The sequence below is a fragment of the Lepus europaeus genome, chromosome X (assembly GCF_033115175.1).
Source record: "Lepus europaeus isolate LE1 chromosome X, mLepTim1.pri, whole genome shotgun sequence".
NCBI lineage: Eukaryota > Metazoa > Chordata > Mammalia > Lagomorpha > Leporidae > Lepus > Lepus europaeus.
In genome coordinates, this window is record NC_084850.1 from 114,580,729 (window position 1) to 114,592,121 (window position 11,393).

Here is an 11,393-nt window from a genome sequence, read left to right on the forward strand (position 1 = left end):
AATATTCCTTTATTAAATATACTAGTCAAAACATGCAGATGCAAAGATGTAATGGTACCAGTATCATGCATTTCTATTGCATGCATGCAGTGCAACTGAAGAAGGTACCACAGTCAGCAGACAAAAGGAGTTTGTTCACTTCAAGATGCTGTCAAAGATCAGCTTTAAACAATAGCTGCTCAGAGGAGGGTTTCATTTACTTGTGATGAGTAAAGGAGATGCTGGGAAGGTAGAGTTCTATGAAAAAAACTGTCTCTCCCCCCCCCCCCCATGAAGTAGCTTTCTAGAGCTCTTATAGCAAGGGTTAGAGAAGACTCCAGGATGTAGTAAAGGGGAAGGGGAGGGCTGGGCCATCTGGCTTGCTTGCAATAAATATCTTCATACATTATATATTCAAAAATCTGACTCACTGTGTTTTGCAGCTTTAACCTTTCCTTGGTTCCTTGTTTGTGGTGGTCCTACCAGTAGTGTTGCAAGTGTTCCTCTGAAAATCAACATCAAGCAAGTAAACTGTTGCAGATTCTCTGTCTCTGTTCCAGTCCCCCCACTCACCCCCAACTCCTGTACTCTGTTCTACCTAAATCTTACCCTCTTGATTACACTACTAGTTTCTTATTGTAGGAGTTGGAGTCTTCTGTACTCTGGCTGCTTGCTTGCCTGCTATGCTCCCCTGGAATTTATGACCTCCTGCCCCTCATCAGCTCCCCTGGGATTTATGGCCCCATGCTTCTCGCCAGTTCTTCCCCGTGCCATCTCCTTTGTGTGGCCTTCCCGCCACATAAAGTATATAGTCTTTCCGTTTAAATGAACGAATGAACATGTTAGGTCCTAATACCTTGCCATATAGAGAATAAGAAGGTAACCTACCTAGGAGATGACCTTCACCCTTGTAAGTGTGAGGCTATAAAAACCTCTCTTATGCAAACGAGAGGGCCTTTTGCCTGTGCATTGCTAAAGGGCTGTGTGCCGGTAGGGGTAGGGGGTCCCAGCCGCTGGTAACAAATAAACCTCTGCTTTTGTATGTGCGACTGTGCCTTGTGCATTGATTGGGAAATTCGGACACAACATTATCATATTTATATTGGTATTTGGGTAGAATCCCTTATGTTTACACTCAATGGGGTGGGTATTTGGCTTAGTGGTTAAGACACTGGCTAAGTAGCCCACATCTTACAATGTCCCAATTCTAGCTCCCAACTCCAGCATACTATTAATGCAGGTCATAACAGGCAGCAAGCAAGAGTTCGAGTAATTGGGTTTCTGCTACCCATATGGTCGAGATAGATTCTCTCTCTCAAATAAATAAATAAAATTTTAAACATTAAATGGTTCAAGCAAGACTCCCTGGCAGATACTGCTGCTATAGAGGAAGATGAAAGTATCTTAGGCAAAAGGGATGACCTGATATCATTAGAAGGAAAATAAGTTCTTAGAATATTGTATGTGAAATAATATGAGTCAAGCAAACACCTGATGGAGAAATGTGGTGCATAATAGTTGGAAAGCAGCAGAGCAGCTAGAAGGTAGGAAGCTGGATCTGTTAGATAAAAGAGCCAACATGCTCAAACATTGTTTCATATGTAGTTTTCTTTTGAGTTTTTGGAACTGCATTAAAGACCAACTATATAATTCAGTTCCGGATGCCCAGGTGTGTACTCTCTGAAGGCTTCTGACTGCCAAACAACTAGGATTATATAATTTCAATAGCTGAACTTCATATCAGGCAATACCAGTATTATAAATGCAGGGAGAAATATTATTTGACAACTATCATTTTTCTCAAAATACTTTGTTTTTGTTGTCACATTTTTCTTTTGTTGTTTAAAGTTTTTAAGCTTTTTTATTTAGTGAGAGAATTGCATGGGAGAGTGAGGACTTTAATCTAAGGGAGAAAGAAAAGTCTGGAAATTAAGTAGGGGTCCATACCGAGCAGAGAGCAGGCCTAGAGCCATGTGCAGCAAGCCCTTGGTTGCAAGCAGCTAATACTAGCAGCTTCTCACCAGCAGGGAAGCAAAGGCAGAGAGCAGGGGTGGCCCGAAGGCCACGTGTCCCGAGGGCAGGGGGCAAAAAAGGGGAAAAAGGGCTGGGCCCGCCTTCTTTCAGGCCTTTTATCCATTTCCAAAGGGGAGTGATTATGTAGCCTGATTGGCAGGTGGGCATACAGGTGGGGTTAGGTAGGCGGATGAAAAGAACATATCTTACATCTCCCAAATAGTGGGCAGTGATAGATTACAAGCCCATTTAACTTGAGCATAGAGAATTATAATAGAAGAACCCAAAAACAGTTCCCAAAAGAACCAAAAGAGGCAGACACAGCATGTCTGCCTTAAGGTGCAACAGTCTTGATGTGAGGAATGTAAAATCTTTACTTATCTTTTTTGTTTTGAAGAGGTACTTAAGGTCTCTGGCTTACAGGAATAGGCAGGCAGGTTTTTGGCATTCACCTGTGATGACCTAAGAGGTAAAAGCTTAATCCTAATTTTACTGAGGTAAGTCGTGCTCAGTAGCACCTGGTAAGGTCCCTTCCATTTAAGCTGCAACTGATCTGAAGAGGATCTATGAATGGTTTGCTCAAGGATTCTTAATGTTGGAGTTTTTGTTAAATTTCCTTAATGCCTTGGAACACCTTCTGTAGCTCCCCTGTCCAGCACATTTTTCTTAATATAAAACATTTTGATTCCTTTAATAAGCATTTAACCATGGGACTTGAAAAGTTAACTGCAACAAGCTGGCATTGTGCTATAGTGGATAAAGCCACCAGCTGCAAGGGGGGCAGCCCACTGTGGCTGCGAATCACACTGCTGCACTTCAGATGCAGCTCCCTGCTATGGCCTGGGAAAAGCAGTGGAGGACGGCCCAAGTGCTTGGGCCCCTGCCATCCACATGGGAGACCCAGATGAAAAGTCTTCTTCCTCCTGGCTCAGCTCTGTTTCTGCCACTTGGGGAGTGAACCAGCCGATGGACACTCGCTTTGTTTTTCTGTCTCTCCCTCTGTAACTCTGCCTTTCAAATAAATATTTTTAAAAAGCTAACTGCAATACTTTGTCATTTCATGTATGAGTATGGCAGACTGTTTTATGTTAACCAGGACCTCACGGTCCTAGTCTGGGCAAACTAGGCTGTAATTAACCAACTCCTTGCAATCTGATAGAGCCATGGGTTTAGTTCTGACCAGAGAAAAAGGGCAGGAATGTCTTGCTTCATTTTCAGACCAAGAAAGTTAAGAGAAGTTATGTATTCTCCCCCAGGTGCACTTTCAGTTCCGTCTTTTTTTTTTTTAAATTTGACAGAGTTATAGACAGTGAGAGAGGCAGGCAGAGAGAAAGGTCTTCCTTCCATTGGTTCACCCCTCAATGGCCTCTACGGTCGGCACTGCCCCGATCCAAAGCCAGGAGCCAGGTGCTTCCTCCTGGTTTCCCATGCAGGTGCCAGGCCCAAGCACTTGGGCCATCCTCCACTGCCTTCCCGGGCCACAGCAGAGAGCTGGCCTGGAAGAGGAGCAGCCGGGACTAGAACCCGGTGCCCATATGGCATGCCGGCGCCACAGGCAAAGGATTAACCAAGTGAGCCACGGCACCGGACCCTTAGTTCCGTCTTACTGAGTCCTCCATCACCAATACGCATGTTGTGCTTTTTTTTTTTTAAATGTATCTAAGCACTATATTGAATCTGTTAAAAGCTAATTAAAAACTTTTAAAAAATAAAATAAGAAATCCATGGAGCAAGCCGATACCTCAGTCTCCTTCCCCTCCATTCGCCTCGCCTCGCCCCGCCTCGCCGCCTTCTCTTCCCGCCTCTCCAAACCGGAAATAAGTTCCGGAGCCTTTGCTCTGTGAGATAAACAGTAATGGCGGCGGCTGCAGCTCTGGGCGCAACCTCCCCAACATCAGGAGCAGGTCTGGCAGAGGCGGTGCTGGCAGTGGCCTCTCGCCTCCCTATCCCCAGTCACTGCCACATCCCCGGGGGTCGTCAGGAGGTGGGGCGGCAGCAGAGGCTGCGCCGGAGGCGGCTGGGTTAAACGGGCCACCTTCAGGTATTTTAGGCATGGGGTTTGTAAGGAAGGAGATAGCGGTCTTGCATGACCTCTCTGACAGTCTGTGCGGTATAGTGTGCAAGTATGTTCAGCGAGGGTACTGTATTTATGGAGAACGCTGCAGTACAACTACTACAGACCTAACTGCAAAATCCTTGCAACTGTAGGAGCAGGTTCAGAGGACTGGACCGATGCTACTGAGTTTCAGCCCTACTGTGGCCGCACTGTCTCTGCCTGCACTGAAGCACCCCCAAAGAGCTCAGTGACCAAGGAAGAATCAGAGACAGAACAAAGCAGCAGCTTTGCCCCTGTGCTGCACTGGGAGAGTGCTGCTATGGGGAGAGCTGTGTGTGTCTCCACCGAGGGCCGTAGAGCATGTGTGAGCTACAGGTCCTCCACCCAGAGGTCACAGCACAGAAAATCTAGAGTTGAGGCCCACGAGAAGGACATGGAGCTCTCCTTTTTACTGTGCAGCGCAGTAAGGACGTGGTGCGAGGGATCTGCATGGAGGTGGTCATGAGAAAGCCAACCCCAGCTAGCGCCACCCTGGGATCCTCTCCAACTGCAGCTATATCTACTGTTTCAGGTGTATTCACAAGTGGAGGAGTGCTAAGCAATTGGAGAGCAAGAGCAGAAGGTGCTCCCAGAATGCCAGATCACTTCTGTTTCTTTCCAAGTGAGTACTGGGTAGACAAGAAAGAAGAGAAACAGAAACTCATTCAGGAATACAAGGAGGCAATGAGCAACAAGGTATGCTGGTATTTTGATGAAGGACATGGGAGCTGCACATTTGGAGGGAACCGTTTCTATAAGCATGCATACCCTGATGGCCCTATAGAGGAGCCACAGAGAGAGAGAGAGAGTGGGAACCTCAAGCAGATACCAGGCCCTTGGAGGAAAGAGAACAATAACCCCTTAGACAATGAAGAAGAGGATGTCATCTTGGAACTGGGCGAGGTGTTGCTTTTGCTTGTGGCTACAGGTGGGGATGATGCGCCGCCAGTCTCTGAAGGTGAGTGGCACTTGTTTCATTTTATGACTTGAATCTAGAGCAGCTTTGTGTGCTGTGTGGCCTGGTCTGCCGCACCTCAGACAGCAGCTGTCCGCTGTGCTGGGGTGGCAGTGCGTGTTGCTCTCCTAGGCAGGCCTATCAACTCCAGGTGCTGTTGTAATCATTTTTACTCAGGGCCTGTCTTCTCCATCCTTTACCTTTCCCCCAAGGAATGTGTTATTTTCTCTGTTTGAAAAAGTTACAAAAATACATCTTAAAGGTAAAAAAAAAAGAAAACTACTGTTTTGTTAAGTTACTCAATTTATTTTTATAGAAGTTAGGCTACTCTGAAAATACTGTTCTGTTTTGCTTATTATGAAAAAAAGGGGGTTATAGGCAAAAGTTACATAATATACTCACTACTTGAAGAAAAATTGTATTTTAAATATTTTAGATAGAAATATTAAGATTTTGTAGTATGAACTTCATTCGTTGATTTCTCTTTATATTTTCATCTTATTTCCCTACGTTAAGATGCAGAAAGATCAAAAGTGATCCTAAGTGGGTACGTGGGTGTTTGTGGTGGAGTATGCATGTGCATGTGTGCACACATGAGCATTGGTTTGTGCATTTACTTCATTAATTCACACTTTCACTTTTTCCCACTCAATATCTTACATTTAAAATATGTGGAAAATTGCAATCATGTCTATCAAATTCACTGCCACTACTGAACAGTTAACATTAACTTCCAGAACCCTTACTGGGACAGACATTTGGCCTAGGAGTTAGGACATTATTTGGGACACCTATATCCCATATTGGGCTGCCTGGGCTTAATTCCCAGCTCTGCCCCCCATTCCAGTTTCCTATTAATATACATCCTAGGAGGCAGCCGCTTGTTGGGTCCCTGACCCCCAGGTAGGAGACCTGAATTGAGTTCCTCATACTGTACTGGCTTTGGGCTGGCCCAGCCCCAGATGTTGCAGGCATTTGGGGAGTAGCCAGCAGATGGGATATCTTTCTGTGGCTTTTTCAAAGGAATTAAATAAATAAAAATTTTAAAACAAAAACAAAGTCCTTATAACTATTTACCAAAATATGATACCTTTGTCCTCTGCAGCACTATTTGCGAAGATGATTTTCTGAAATGTTAATTCCAACATTTCTGAGAATTTGATAAACCAAAATCACATGCATTTTCTAGGGTCTCCTTCCTAGTAGTCAACTGTTGGTATAAAAAGTAATATATATCAATATAGTGTAAACTTTAGATATTTTTAAAATGTGCTTGTTTAGATGATGCATTTCATCATAATATCCCTTTCAAGCCTCAGAGTCAGATGTAGGGCAAGTCCATTTGACGGTCCATATCCCCTATTACTGAAAGAAGAGTGAGAAGAGGGAAAATCATCCAACTTGGTGTTTATAAATATTAATATTAATCCAACTAATCCTTCCTGTTCATCTTGGGACTGAAATGGGAAAAGCTGTTTCCATAGAAACAAAGCATTTGGGCAGCTTCTTTGTCACTTCTCCTCTGCTAAATGAATCAAGTCAAAATGGAATGAGGGGGTCATTCCCTTTCATAAGAATTAACACTAGGAACATGAAATTAAAGAAGAAAATGAACCACACAAAAACATCAAATAGTTTATACATTTGGAGTTCTTACTAACCAACCTTGTACTGTTTGTGGTAGTGTTAATAAATTATTTTAAAATACAAAAAAAGTAATCTGATTCAAATAATTTAGTTGATTATTAGTGGAGTGAGACCAAACATGGAAATGTGTTCTTAGTAATTCTTTTTAACAGAAAGATGTCATAATCAGCATCCTGACAATCAAAAAATAGTTTTCAAATACATATAATAGAGCATTACTTAAGTACTAATATCAGTGTGTTCCCAACAACTTGGAGGAAACAGAAAACAGAAAGAGAGGGTGATGATTTATAAAATGTAGCAAAATAGATTTTGTATTTAGGTTTTTCTATTCTGTGTAGCTTCAGGTCTGAGAATGAGAACTCTTTATGTCAAGAGAGTAGGCACCTGGAGGCTACAGTCTTATTTATAGGTACCAATATTTTCTCAAAACTATAGGTGCCCTTGAATTCCAAGTAAATATTATCTTGTCATCCAGTTGACTGGTTATTGAACTTCATTCCTGACATTGCAGTGTTTTTGCTTTCAGTCTCAAATCTGCTATTAAGTGACTTTACATCAACAATGTAAACACTCTGAGGTAGATTTCATGATTTTTAGGTGTTGGCCTTGCCTCGTATTATTTAAACTTTGATAACGTTATAATATTCTATGATCTGATGAACCACATGATGACAGTCTGGAATCTCACCTTGGTAGAAATGTAGAAGACAGGAGAGATGGAAAGGGAGAGGGAATGGGAAGGAGAAAGGAGGAGAAAGTTAACAGCATAGGATCACATTCATTTATTTAGTGCTGAATCTCTCAGGTACTGTGTTAAGCGTTTTACATGAATCAAATCCTCTAAGTCCTATAACAATCCTATAATAATAATTATTCATGGTTTACTAAAGAGGAAATACAGACTTAGAGAACTGAGATAACTTACCCAAGGCAATATTTCTAGTACATGTCAGGAGCAGGTTTCCTATTTGTCCTACTCCAGATACCACTGTGCTTACAATTACACCTGGAGTTTCAAGCCAGTACATCATGGCCTGTATTCCTACGACAGAAGTATTGTTTGGGGGATGTGTATTTGAGAGAGGGAGAGAGAAAGAGAGGGGTTGAGGAAGTGCACAGAGAGAGATAATGACTATAGCCTGGGCAAGCTATCTTCTTATAGGCTCTACCACTCCCTTTTGTACTACAGCCATTTTATCTGTTTCATCCCTGATGACATATGAGTCTAGATTCTTATCTATAGTTTTATGGAATTAAAACAGAAGAGCAGAAGGACTGGGCAGAAATCTACAGAGAAAAACATAGAAAAAATTAAATTTTGCTAATCAATGTCAATAGTAATATTCTTTTTTTTTTTTTTAACGATTTATTTATTTAGGGGCCGGTGCTGTGGCGCAGAAGGTTAATGCCCTGGCCTGAAGTGCTGGCATCCTATGTGGATGCTGGTTCGAGTCCTGGCTGCTCCACTTCCCATCCAGCTCTTTGCTGTGGCCTGGGAAGGCAGTAGAAGATGGGCCAAGTCCTTGGGCCCCTGCACTTGTGTGGGGGACCCGGAGGAAGCTCCTGGCTCCTAGCTTCGAATCAGTGCAGCTCTGGCTATTCCTGCCAGTTGGGGGGTAAACCAGCAGATGGAAGACCTCTCTCTCTCTGCCTCTCCTCTCTCTTATTTGGAAGGCAGAGTTTTGCAGAAATGGGCCATCTTCTACAGATTTCTCAGGCCATAGCAGAGGGCTGGATTGGAAGTGGAGCAATCGGGACTCAAACCATTGTCCACATGTGATGCCAGCACTGCAGGCAGCAGCTTTAACCACTACACCACAGCACCGGCCCCAGGCATAATAGTCTTGGAAAGTAACATACATTACAATGTGATGCTTAGAGAGGTCTGAAAGGTCTGAAAATAGGAGCTTAGGGGACTCTCAATAATATTACTTTAAATAAGAATCTTTGTAATAAGATTTCTTTGAGGCATCCGCTTCAGAAACAATTCCATTTCATTGGCCTTAATCTACTCCTCCTCCTTTTCTCCTGATTTATCCTGTGAAGTCAAGAAACCCTGTGACTTTGTCCTGTTGTGCTAAATCCAATTCTTCTGGAGATGTTGCTTTGCAAACTGCAGTTCTTGTCAAAGTCTCTAATCACTTTTTGCTGCTGTTTTGCCTCAATCTCATTGCACTCTATACTTTCAATCTCTCTAGCTATATTTTCCTGGAGTCTTAGCAAAAATATTTTTTAAGATTTTTATTTATTTATTTGACAGGTAGAGTTACAGACAGTGAGAGAGAGAGACAGAGAGAAAGGTCTTCCTTCTGTTGCTTCACTACTCAAAAGGCCACTAAGGCCGGAACTGCACTGATCCGAAGCCAGGAGCCAGGTGCTTCCTCTTGGTCCCCCATGGGGTGCAGGGGCCCAAGGACCTGGGAAATCCTCCACTGTCCTCCCAGGCCACAGCAGAGAGCTGGACTGGAAGGCGAGCAACTGGGATTAGAACCGGCACCCATATGGGATGCCGGTGCCACAGGAGAAGGATTAACCTAGTACGCCACGGTGCAGGCCCCAGCAAAATTCTTACATAAGCTTCATTCTAAACCTTCTGACAAATTATAAAGGTGAAAAAAGACCTATTTTTCAAAACTTCTTACTGCCTGACATCTGGATCAAATTCCTTGCACTCCTATTCAATACTGCATATAACCTCAGACTTTCTTGATGATTTCTGGAATTTTCAAGGAGTTTATATTTTCATGGTGACCACTGGTTTCCAACTTTAGTTTCAACATTTCTGGTTTATCTTATCACATTGAAGTTATTATTCCCTCTCTTTCATGCACATCCAAGATTTTGTGAGGCTTGGAGGGTAGTTATGAGGATATCTGTTAGGTGGGTACTGACAGCATTGAATGTCAAAATAACTGAATATTTCAGACTTGTGTTTATTAAATGTAATGTAGTTATGTCACTTCTGATGAAATAATTACTGGCTCTCATCAGACTCATGACATGCTTCCAAGTTTTCAAATTTCTACTCACGCTGGATACTTTCAAAAGAGCTAACAACTGGTGGCATTTGGAGGTTTTCCACTTCAAAGTATGGAGTTTATCAAGTTAGAGCTCCAGAGGTGACTGAGGCAAGAATAGAACTTGCTGTATCAACCATATTGGCAACCTCAGGGTGACCTTTAAACATTTCAAGGATTTGGGCAGAGAAAGGATGACCAGAGGAAACAGCAATCATTTCTAATCTGGGTGTTTATAGGCTCCAATGTTGTACTATATAGGAGCATAGAGGAGGATTTTATTCACACCCTAGCTTTTTTTTTTTTTTTTTTTTGACAGGCGGAGTGGACAGTGAGAGAGAGACAGAGAGAAAGGTCTTCCTTTTTGCCGTTGGTTCACCCTCCAATGGCCGCCGCGGTAGGCGCGCTGCGGCCGGCGCACCGCACTGATCCGATGGCAGGAGCCAGGTGCTGCTCCTGGTCTCCCATGGGGTTCAGGGCCCAAGCACTTGGGCCATCCTCCACTGCACTCACCCTAGCTTTAAACTTGGCACATGACATAGCAAGCACAAATAACACAGCATATAATTTGACAACACTCATTGAATTGTACTTAAAATTGGTGAAAACTATTTATGTAAATTACCCATTAATAAAGATATTTTTAAAATGTCATAGAAGTAAAAAAAAATCATATTACCTCAAAACCAAATTTGGAAATGAATGCATCCAAACAAAATTTAAATTATTTCATTTACTGGGAATAATAATTGGTAATTTCAATGTTCTAGGAAAACCAATAGGAGTGCTATGTGAAAAAAAAGAAATAAATCAGTGAATGTTTAATGTTTAAAAGTTAGAGGCAAAATAGCTTGTAAAATTGTCAATTAATAAACTTTTTATGTGGTAATATTTCATCATTATAAGAAAGCCTCTAAAATTATAAACAAGTTAAAAATTATTCATAAACCATGATTTCTGAATTAGTTGTCATTCATATTTTTAAAAATTTCTACCTAGTCATTTTTCTTACAGATTGTATAACTGCATTATTCATTTAATACTGTGAGGAGTCAGATGGGTTAATAGGCAGTTAGGTTGGTCCTGGTGGAAAATGAGGAAATGGGACTCCTTCTATTAGGGTGCAAAATGCTTGCTTCCCCCAACAGTTATCTTTAGCAAAATCAAAGTGCTGAATCCCACTGAGGATTTCTCCCCAAAAGCTGCCTTTAGTAAGACAAAAGTGTCTATCCTACCCTTCTGAGTTTCCAGTTTTATCATGAGACTAGAACAGATTACCTATCCAACCCTTCTAATGGCGCTTTTGTTTTATGGTGAGCAAGCTAGACAGGGCAAATAAGATTACAAATCAGGCCTTTTTTATGGGTTTTGTCCCCACCTTCTAATTGATTGTTAGCTGGTAGTCAGTTTTTCCCCCAAATCGTGCTTAAAAACCTCCGCTTCAACCAGGTCTTTGAGTTTTGCCTCTCTTGGTTCCCCCTTCTAGGTCGCTTTGTCAGGAGGTTTCGACTTAAATAAATCTTTCCTTTCTCTCTGACTTGTCCATGTGGAAATTCTTCCATGTGGGACAAAGAACTGAGGTAATCTTTATCTGCCACTGTCTTGGCATAAAATACTATGCTATAAACAAGTTATAAAATATTTTAAATTGTATTATTAAAAATCTTTACTTATTTATTTGAAA

General features: G+C 42.1%; 1 pseudogene; it reads left to right on the forward strand.

Annotated features, from left to right (window-relative positions):
• The first annotated feature begins 3,847 nt into the window (after nucleotides 1–3,847).
• Nucleotides 3,848–9,463, forward strand: LOC133752842 (E3 ubiquitin-protein ligase makorin-1-like; annotated as a pseudogene).
• Nucleotides 9,464–11,393: the final 1,930 nt, after the last annotated feature.